This window comes from Mixophyes fleayi, chromosome 4 (genome assembly GCF_038048845.1).
Source record: "Mixophyes fleayi isolate aMixFle1 chromosome 4, aMixFle1.hap1, whole genome shotgun sequence".
NCBI classification, from domain to species: domain Eukaryota; kingdom Metazoa; phylum Chordata; class Amphibia; order Anura; family Limnodynastidae; genus Mixophyes; species Mixophyes fleayi.
Genome location: NC_134405.1, coordinates 85,849,979 through 85,860,159, shown reverse-complemented (window position 1 = coordinate 85,860,159; position 10,181 = coordinate 85,849,979). Strand labels below are relative to the sequence as shown.

Here is a 10,181-nt window from a genome sequence, read left to right as displayed (position 1 = left end):
GTGTCTTGTATGGAGAGATAAGGAATATGAAGCTCTATTAACCCACTGATGCCATTCACACAACCATTATTACGCAGTTAGTTACCTGATATAATGTATTCCCATAATAAAATGAGCGCAATAAAATATGGTTAGCGTCACTGTAAACTCTAATGATATAAAGAAAGTTTAGGTCCGCTCAGAGAATGGACTATCCTCACCTCATATAAGTAAATTATAAATTATAATGTGTGAGGGGTGATCTCCCAACTAGATAAACACACAGTTTACAATGTGGACTTAGCCACAGGATTAGAGATGGATATTGGAGTAATCCAATACACTAACAATCATAAAAACATTTTATTAGTAATAATTTTGAAAAGGTTTGTATTTGATATGTAAACAGATCTCAAAAAGGTGAATATATAAAAATCAGGTAAGTGAGCAGAAATGGAAAAAAAAGATGAAATAAAAATGGATTCCAGCAGGCGTAAATAGTGTTTACATATTGTATTGTCTAGATATCTATGATGTTGTCATTCCTAAGTCATCCTCTTGTATATTTTCATAATAAATTGATTAAAGTCTGATGTTCATCCATTAACTGTGTCATTATTTCCATTAAACCTCTTTGTATGGTATTGTTCTACTTCTTATCTTTAACACAAGGAAATAGAAATATGTATTGACATCAGGGGGTAAATTTATTTATTTTTTCTCTGGTTTTGTTTTAAAAAATTGCCCTTTTGTCATAGCAGCTGTCCATCAAGCCTATTTAAGGCACATTTGGGTGTGGCGCACAAGCCAGCCTTTGCTAGATGTAAACCCCTATACCTGGGAGGTGAGTGCATCTGATTTTAACTGCATTTTATTAATGTTTAAAGCATATAGGTCAGTGTAGGACCTGCATATAATGAGGTACCCTTGATGTTGGGATGCAGGCTTAAGTCTTTTGATCAAAATAAGAACTAATACCTCATGTTTTCATTTTGCTAGACACACACAGATATGCAGTTTAAAGGACAAGCGCTGACAACTTTCTTTTTGTTTGGTAAATTCATCAACTGCGATTTTTACTAATCTGCGGGAATGAAAAAGTGGAGATGTTGCCTAGAGCAACCAATCAGATTCTAGCTGTCATTTTGTAGAATGTACTAAATGATTGATAACTAGAATCTGATTGGTTGCTGGAGGCAACATCTCCACTTTTTCAAACTCGCAGTTTAGTAAATATACCCCTAGGAATATCTATTAGATATAATACAGGCAGATATATAATCTCAGAGTAATAATACATACCTGATTATATTACATTATATTACATATTGTCTCAGACACACAGGCATAGTTACGCAGTGGCCATATCATAAGCATTTAGTGAGAGGAGAATCCTTGTTCAGAAGTAGTTTCCCTATTAGCTTGTTATTAATGAGGTAATCCCTTAAGGACAAATATAATTGCTGAGGCGCGGATACTGGAGCGCACTCAAGGGTGAGTGTGTTGAAAATTACACTCCTACACTCAGGGGCGGAACTAGCGAGCTGTAGGCCACAGTGTGGGGAGGAAGGAACCGGGGCCCCAACCCTCTTCATCTGTCATGCAGCGGGCCCCATTCTCACCATGGGCCCCTGTGCACAGCACCGGCCACACCAATGGTAGTTACACCACTGCTTGCACTAATGTAAGTGAATTCAAAATTCCATCCATCATTGTCAGTATACAAGTAGTGAAGGTTATTACTGAGGAGGAGAACAAAGTAGAGGTGTGGTAATTTGTGATCAGACACAGTTCCTACATAATAATTATTTTATTGGTTCCCTTTCTTATAATTTCACTGTGATGAAATGTCTGTAACATAATACCCCTATTAGTGATCTTGATTATAAGCATTCCTTCATATAGATTCTATTATGCAGGAACAGTGTCCTCACTTCCTATCCACTACTACAACGGCTGATAACAATGTAAATTGATATTTCACTTTAGAGTATATAATACTCCTACAGAGTATTAAGAGTTAACTTAGTTTGTTCAGAAAAATATTGTTCAGGGTTCAGGCTTAAAGCTAAAGCTTTGCAAGTCACAATAGGCTTTAGTTTTATTAACAAGTTTCAAGGACATGCAAGAACTGCAACTATGATTTGTCACAGTTATGTCCAGTTTCACAGGACATGTATATCTTTCTTTCTTTCTTCTTTGTACTATTTGCTGGTGTTGGATAGTGTGCTGCCTTAATCTTGGAGACGCTGCTTCTTGCCGCTTGCTGGCTTCCATTCTTCCGGGTCTGTAACGTCACTAACGATACACAACCCGACGTACGTTTCGCACTATAGGCTTAGTCAAGGGAATTACTTGTTCGCTGCTCACATGTGCTTCTTATGTTTTGGCCAGCCAATCACTGCCTTATTATTTGATTGATACAAGTAGTGACCAATCCTTTAACCTGTCCAGTGATTAAATAAGATAGCTTCCTTGCCGCTAAGGAACATAACTGTAGGTATATTCGGATCTCCATTACAGAAGGACCTTATTTAATAAATCCAAGACAGTTACTTTTGTGAAAAAAGAAAAATTAAATATATGTATAATAAAGGTTCCAAAAATGTGTATTAATTTTGTGTAAGTATATACAGCACATATTTATTGTATATGGAGGGGTATAATTACAGTCTTACAAAACAGAGGGTCTGTGAGAACTTGTAAGCTAAATTTGATTACCAAACAACAAGTCCAGAAGAATGTATAAACTTCACTTTCATCCACCACTTTTGTAATTCTAATCGTTATTTACAATGACTATTTATACTATTTCTATGAATGATATTTACCTATTGTAACAAAAGGAGGCATTTAGCTGGCAATATGCAGAGAAAGCAGGGAAGTAGAGTAAAACATTGGCACAGTTATGTACCTAGGTGGAGATTAAACCAGGTAAAAACATATGTGTAGTTTAAAATTGGTTTACTTACATGATTTAAAAGCTGCTTCCTCTCATCAAACAGACAGGGTGGGTCTGATAGTCTAAACAGAGCCAGGGATGGGCGTTTCCTTTTAAAGAGAATGTGGGTGTGTCACCTGTCCATCAAGCTAGGCCTGTGGGAGGAGTGTCAGGTATAAAACCCTGCTTGTTTCATTGTTCAGGGAGATCAACACTGGGCTAGCTGGCTGATCTGGACAGAGAGCTGGACTATGTATAGTAAGCGTTGAGGGTCTCCATAATTGCTGTGCAAGTATACGGTGTCAAAACATTATTACCATCCTGACAATAAAGAACCATAAAAAGGAAGAAGTTGTACGCGTGTGCATCTGCAGTAGCGGGCTCTTGCCACACTATATATATATATATATATATATATATATATATATATATATATACAGCTTCCTGGATAATGGATACAAATTGGGATCCTGTAGTGGCAACTATAACATCCTCATGCTCCTAGTATAATATGGAGTTTAATTCCACCTTACAAATAAGTGATGGTGATATGATGGATATCAGGGTAACACTCTGCCTGGGGGGGTCAATCTTGTCTAGAATGGCCCTGCCTCTTGCAGCCATGTTTATTTTTTATATAATCATGTGAGTATTGGATTTTGTGACTGTCTTTATTTCATATGTCATATTTGTTTTGTTTTATAGAATATGTAAGACAAAGGCTTGAATGAAAGTATTGAGTAAAGTCCAGTAACCAGCATCTTGGAGAACATGAAACAATCATGTAGTTGTGTTGGGGTAAATAGGCTCTGCAGCCCCCGCTACATGTTACATACTTACATGTTACTCCATTCAGTTGTCCGGCTTGTAAATGTCCCTTATTGTCAACAATTTGCATGGGTGATGCAAATTCTAGAAATTGTAAAAAAAAATTATTGACACACAAAGGGAAACAACATCAAACGTACTAATCTCTGTGTGATATACACTGTGGATGTATGGGGCAATATCTGTTCATTCTCTGAGGGCAGTGAGACATTACATGGTAGTGCTGAGGTGTCATCACACCAAGGACAGGGTTGTATTGAAGATCTACTGGGCCCATCTCAGTTCAGCTGCTGGACCCAGAGTGTTCAGCTGTCATTGCTGTTACCATCTCTGTTCCTCCGGGTGCTGATCTCTGCAGCCTCCTTGATGGTAGCAGCAGTTGCCACACCTTCTGTGGACATGCGGAACAAGTGCCCTGGCTCTGTGTTCAGCAGTGAGCATGATGCCAAACAAACATACCAGGCACACAGCTACTCTGAGCTGGCAGAAAAGTACCCAGCAGACAAATGGATACAATTGTGCAAATATAAATGTACTGGGTATACACATATTTTAATTAGCAAATTACCCTGATCATTTATTTTCTTTCCGTCTGTTTAAGCATTATTTTTAAAATAAACATAACAAATAATAAGTGTCTTATGAAATAAAAATACACACACCATGTGAACATAAAATTTACTGAATATTAACTATATTTAAACTACAATTTCTAATAATTAATAATAATAATTATTTGTTTCATCCAGCAGGTTCAGCAACTTGTTTCATAAAACACTTCAGGCAATGAGGTCTGTAGGTGCAAAAAGATAAAATATCACTGTACATTGTATTAGTTTACCTCCTCTATTAACAGTGATATTTCAATATCATGTATTAACAATAGTAATAAAGGAACACATAGTAAAATGGTCCCGTAACCCATAACATCCATTTATATATAAGCTTTCATTATTGTGACTACACCAGGCTGCTAATAGCTGAATGGGTCCCATGGAAAGTTTAATGTGAGACCTGAAGACTCAGCTCAGAGCTGGTGAGAAATGTAAGGCCTCATGTCACTAATGTCTGCAGAATATAAAGTGTTGGAGAGTCACATGTATAAGAGCGCTCCTTGCTGTGAGGAGGGGAACATGGACATTTCTACTCTACGAAAGGACATTTCTCACCATCTCCGAGCTGAGTCTTCAGGTCTCACACTATACTTTCCATGAGATCCCATTTTACACCTCCCACCCATGTGTGTGTGTGTGTGTGTGTGTGTGTGTGTGTGCCCAGTGTGTGTGTGACAGATCATATGCACATAAATGATCTGATCTGGTCAAAACCTGACCGTACGGTGATATTACAGAAATATTTATTATGCAAAGTCATGAGGGCATCTAAGTACATGCACACACTGGATTGTGGACCAATCATTCAATCTATGTGCAGGATGCAACAATACCCTAAATGGTCCTGAAATAACAATACTGAAACATAATAATTACCTGATTTTGCAGTGATGACACACTGGTTAGGTTTCTTGCTGGAGCATTACTGATGGCTTCTACTACCTCTGTCTCTACGCTCTGCAAAATATACATAAATACATTATATTTCTAGATAAGAGTAGTAAGACTAAAGGACTGATTGTATTACACCACCAGCATGAAACAGGGCTGTATGTACTGTGACACTGAAGCACTGGGAAAGAAACGAATGGCAGGTATATAAGTCCTAGATTTCTGTCATTTGTATTTTAAACCACTGGAGAGAGATTGCTTAGGTGTGTGAGGAAAGCTTCCCAGTGCAGGTTTCAAAGCAGACTGATTAGGAGTTGCACCTGCGTGCTGCCTGTAAAAGGCTACAGCTCTGATCACACCCTCTGTCATTGTCTGGGAAGGAGGTCAGATGGCTCCTGAGAGAAACTGCAACTTTGATCTGAGAGTTCCGTTGTTTGGTTTAAGTAAAGGACACTAGGTCCTTCACTCTAGAGAGGGGGTACCTTTGTATTAGTTAATAGTCAGACGGCTAGGATTTTGTTTATGTTTTGTTTTGTTTGCAAGTTGGTGAATAAAACTAGCTGAGGCTAGTGAACCTGAAACACTGAATTCATGGGATTTATCTGTGAAGTGCAACCGACCACCCCAGAGGATGGCATCTCCAATGCGACCTTGTCACAGTACCTAATAGGAGAACTAGGCACGTGCCTGGAACAGCAGAGCCTGACACATGGAACATAAATGTATTACTGCATATAATATCCTACAGATTGCCAGAGGTAATTCCCATGTCCCTTCTCTCTCTAATATCTGTGATTTCTATCCTACATACTTAAACATTACTGCCAATAACCCACATCTGCCAACTTCATACCATTCAGCTCCTGCTTTTTCCATGTATTTTAGAAATAGCAATAACCTGGGCTGAGATTACACCCTGAGTTACCTGCTAACATCACTCCTTTCATCCAGGACTTATTGTTCTACTAATGTAAGTATGTGCCCTATATGTTCACCTAATCTCCTACTAACAACCATATAGCCTTTATCACTCCTATATCCTGGAGATAGTCTACCCCAAGTGTGACCTCATGTCAGGGGTGGAACACTGCCTCACTGGGCACCACACCAAGATTTCCAGGAGGTCCCATATATCCTGAATCCCCCTCCCTCTCTTGTGAGCATGTGCCAGGGCCAGAATATGGGCAATGAAGCCCCATTTGGGACACCAGAGAACTGGGCAGTGATGTGGGAATGGGATAATGTGACAGAAATCTGCACTATACACCGCACAAGTATAATTATATAACACCTCTCACCACACTGACATGTGGACGACCTCTGAGAAACATTCATCACAATATTTAATCATATTTTTATTTCAGAGCATGAGATCATTATGTAGATACCCTGGTGTATCCCCATAATAAGTCGCCTTCTTGAGGTCATTGTGTTACTCACCATTGTAAAGCAGCAGGCTATGTACAGAGGAGTAGATATACAGCTGATGAATGATGTCACCAGGACAACAATACTAAGCACCGTTATTAAAGAAATGTAATAAATAGAGGATGGAGGAGAGACAGTAATCGCCTGTGTGTATAATTGACTGCATTATACATAGGCATTTATGTAATCACTTAAAACACAAGTAATATTGTCATTAATAATAACTTACAATGACAGCAATGTGTTCCTTCTCTAGCAGTGGTGGATTTTATTTATAATTACTTAGCCCTATATAGGAAACTGATGTGTATAAATGTCACTCTGTGCATTGTTATGCTATGTTATGTTTGTATGATATTTCCTACTATGTGCGCACTACCATCGCTGTCCATGTAGTACACGGTCATATTACACAGTACTATGTCCCATCTGTGCAAAGAGCAATCAACCATCCAGAGAGATATATTGTATCCAATTTATTACATCACTAATAGATCCGCAGTTACATAGATCTAATAGTAAGAACTACATAAGACTTGTTAGAAGTTGCAGCACACTTTGTCTCCAGTATAAGACCCATTTTTGTGGGAATCTGACTAAGTGTTAGTGAACTGGGGCTTCAGAAAAATGGTCGCTATTCTTCTTACTTATGTTTTGGCTCTAGTGTTTTTGTTATACTAGGAAAAAAGAAAATGCCGTTTCTTGGCTGCTAGGAGAAGTGAAGCACTGGTAGAGTAACTAACACTAATTGTATTATTTTGTGTTATTTAATTCAATGTGAGGTGAGATTAGTAATCATGTGTAAAGTTATGTTAACTTATTAGGTATTATGTTAGTGTGGAAAGATGGTCAAGATTGATGTAATTAAAGGTGGTCAATATTGATGTGTTTTTTTTAATGTAAAGCTTACTTTATGCCTAATTGGGTTTTTTTCACCTATGTTATCACATTTATATACATTGTGCATTTTGGCCTTTATGCTGTTCTGTTAATACAATTACTGGCATGTCAGGTAAAGGTGCTGTACAGTTATATACAAGAGACACGTCAGCACCATAAAGTCATGTTTTTTCCCAGTGTCCTAATACCAATTGCTGGGAGAAGCCACGTTCCTATCTACTGACCAGTTCTTTTACATAAAGGATACTTGCAAATCATCTCGGCTCCCAGATCCTCCATCCAGTTCTCCAGGATGTACACTATTGAGTAGATATGGAGGACAGCCGAGTGCACAAATAGGCTACTGAAGAAAAGTATGTACAGATGAGCTTTCTTCATGCACGTAGGGTTCTATAGAGACAAAACATAAAGTACCACATTCCTTAATGTTAGTGATCGTACTATAAATCAATTAAAAGAAATATACAGGTAACAGATGTTAGGCAGTGCCCCCATATTAGCTGATGATCTCTCTGCCATAAGTACGGTTAGCGGAAAGATGGCAGCCATGTTTGTGTTGCCTAACAACATGATGCGCTACAGAGGGCACTGGGAGAAGTAGAAGCCATTTGGCTACTATTATGAATACTACACACGTTATAATGTCACTGTTGTGGTAATTATGATGTACCTCTGTTGTCGATGGCCAAGCTCCAAATATAGGCCAGTCAATGCCCCTCAGCCTGGTTATTGTCTCATAGCAGCAACCTGCAATGACAATACAATATGTCACTAATAATTCACTACTGATAAATTATATAACAAGTAAAAACAATTTATAGAGAATGATGTCCCCTAAGGACCAATATACCCATGACCAAACTCATATTAAGTTATTGTATAAAAGTGGCGATATATTGGAGTAACTGTACCCCAGTTTGTGATGCTAAAATGGGGATTAGAAAACACAACTTTTCTGATTGTTCAGTATACACAATGTTAATAACATTTAAATTGTTAAAAAAAAAGTGTCATAAAAGTTATTTTGAACTAAACAATGTGCGCTCAGGTAATAAGATAATAATCTTCCATTTTTCTGATGCATGAAAAACAGGGTTTGTTGTAATTGTGATGAAACTAATGAGAAACATGAAGCATTATATAATGTTATCTCCCTTGTGCCCATTGAGTAGTAATAGTAATATTACAGTGCTCACCTCTCCAGGATCTTCCAAGACTGACATAGGCCACTGCTATAGTCAGCAGAATCTGGATAATAAATGTTACCCCGGCTGATAGTGGTACTGCCATGGTGTGGTGCTCAGCCAACCAAATACATCTGAAGAGGAAAAAAATATATCTTATGATATGCAATAATCTCATTACTATCACTGTATCTGACCAACATGGAATGTATCCGCTCACAATCTAGGCTTGGATGTGTCCTAATATTCCTTTATTTTACTTTATTCCCTCCATCTTATTCATAGATATGAACACGGCTGAGAACTCATCACAGAGGGATAATGAAACAAGTAAGAACTGTACAATGAAAGGCCATAGTAACATCCATAACACCACATGACACAGTGTGTGGCCCCACAGCATAGGGGGCCCTGAGTTCAGAGAACACTCCCTTCAGTCTGACTGTAAAGTGATTTATACAGGGAACATAGAATAGCCCATACAGGTCTGTCAGATTGGTAGAGATGTGATTAGTGTATTATAATGCTGGATATTATGAATCATAAACTCTGGTATGTAAAATCCTCTATATAGCTAGACCGCTGTTTACAGGTAAAGCACAGATATTTGATATATTTTAGTGGAGAAAGAGAGTGATTCCACACCTGGTACTATCATTGTATTAGTTATATGATATGATCTATTAATCTGATTCACTTATTACTTAATTTAATACACTCAGTACTCACGGGAAGCTGAAGAAAAGTCCGTTAACTAATAGCAGAATACAAAGGTAGAATAGCAGATGGCTCATCTGTCGGACAGAGGACTTGCGACAACACATCTTCTTCAATTGCTGGTCACCAACTGCCCAGATTCCAGTATATACAACCTGTTTCCTAGCAGCAGCGGAATCCAGGAACATTGTGATGTCACTGCAGTGTTATGTCATGCAGGTTCCAACCAAGCTGGTACATCGGGCATCATTACTGAGACATGGTGCCCACAACATGGCACTCGAGGATAACATTGGGTTTACCAGTATCTATAAAGGACTAACTTAATATATAAAACCTGGCTGCAGCGCTTCATATTCTCTGCCAGTGACAGCAGCCAATTAGGTTACTTGGTCTTCAATGTAAAATAATCTAGTATTCAGGGAATACCACACTCATCATGTACTATAACTAGGGATGTGCACCGGCGACTTTTGGTGTCTCATGTTTTGAGTTTTGGATTCGGATTTTCTTGATGTTTTGAGTTCGGATTTGTTTCGCAAAACACCTGCCGAAAGGTTTTGGTTCGGATTTAAGGTTTTGGATTCGGATTTTTTTTGAAAAAAGCATAAAAAGTTCAAAAATCAAGTTTTTGGGCTTATTTTCACTCCTACGCTATTATTAACCTCAATAACATTCAATAACAATCATTTCCACTAA

At 38.1% G+C, this 10,181-nt stretch overlaps 1 long non-coding RNA gene across 1 annotated transcript; it reads right to left on the bottom strand.

The window, feature by feature from the left end:
- Positions 1 to 4,490: 4,490 nt before the first annotated feature.
- Positions 4,491 to 7,880, bottom strand: LOC142149907 (uncharacterized). Its single transcript, XR_012690916.1, has 4 exons — positions 7,829 to 7,880; positions 6,694 to 6,766; positions 5,239 to 5,319; positions 4,491 to 4,541 (listed from the first exon to the last, which is right to left on the bottom strand). It is a non-coding gene; the product is annotated as an uncharacterized LOC142149907 (long non-coding RNA).
- Between the last annotated feature and the right edge of the window lie 2,301 nt (positions 7,881 to 10,181).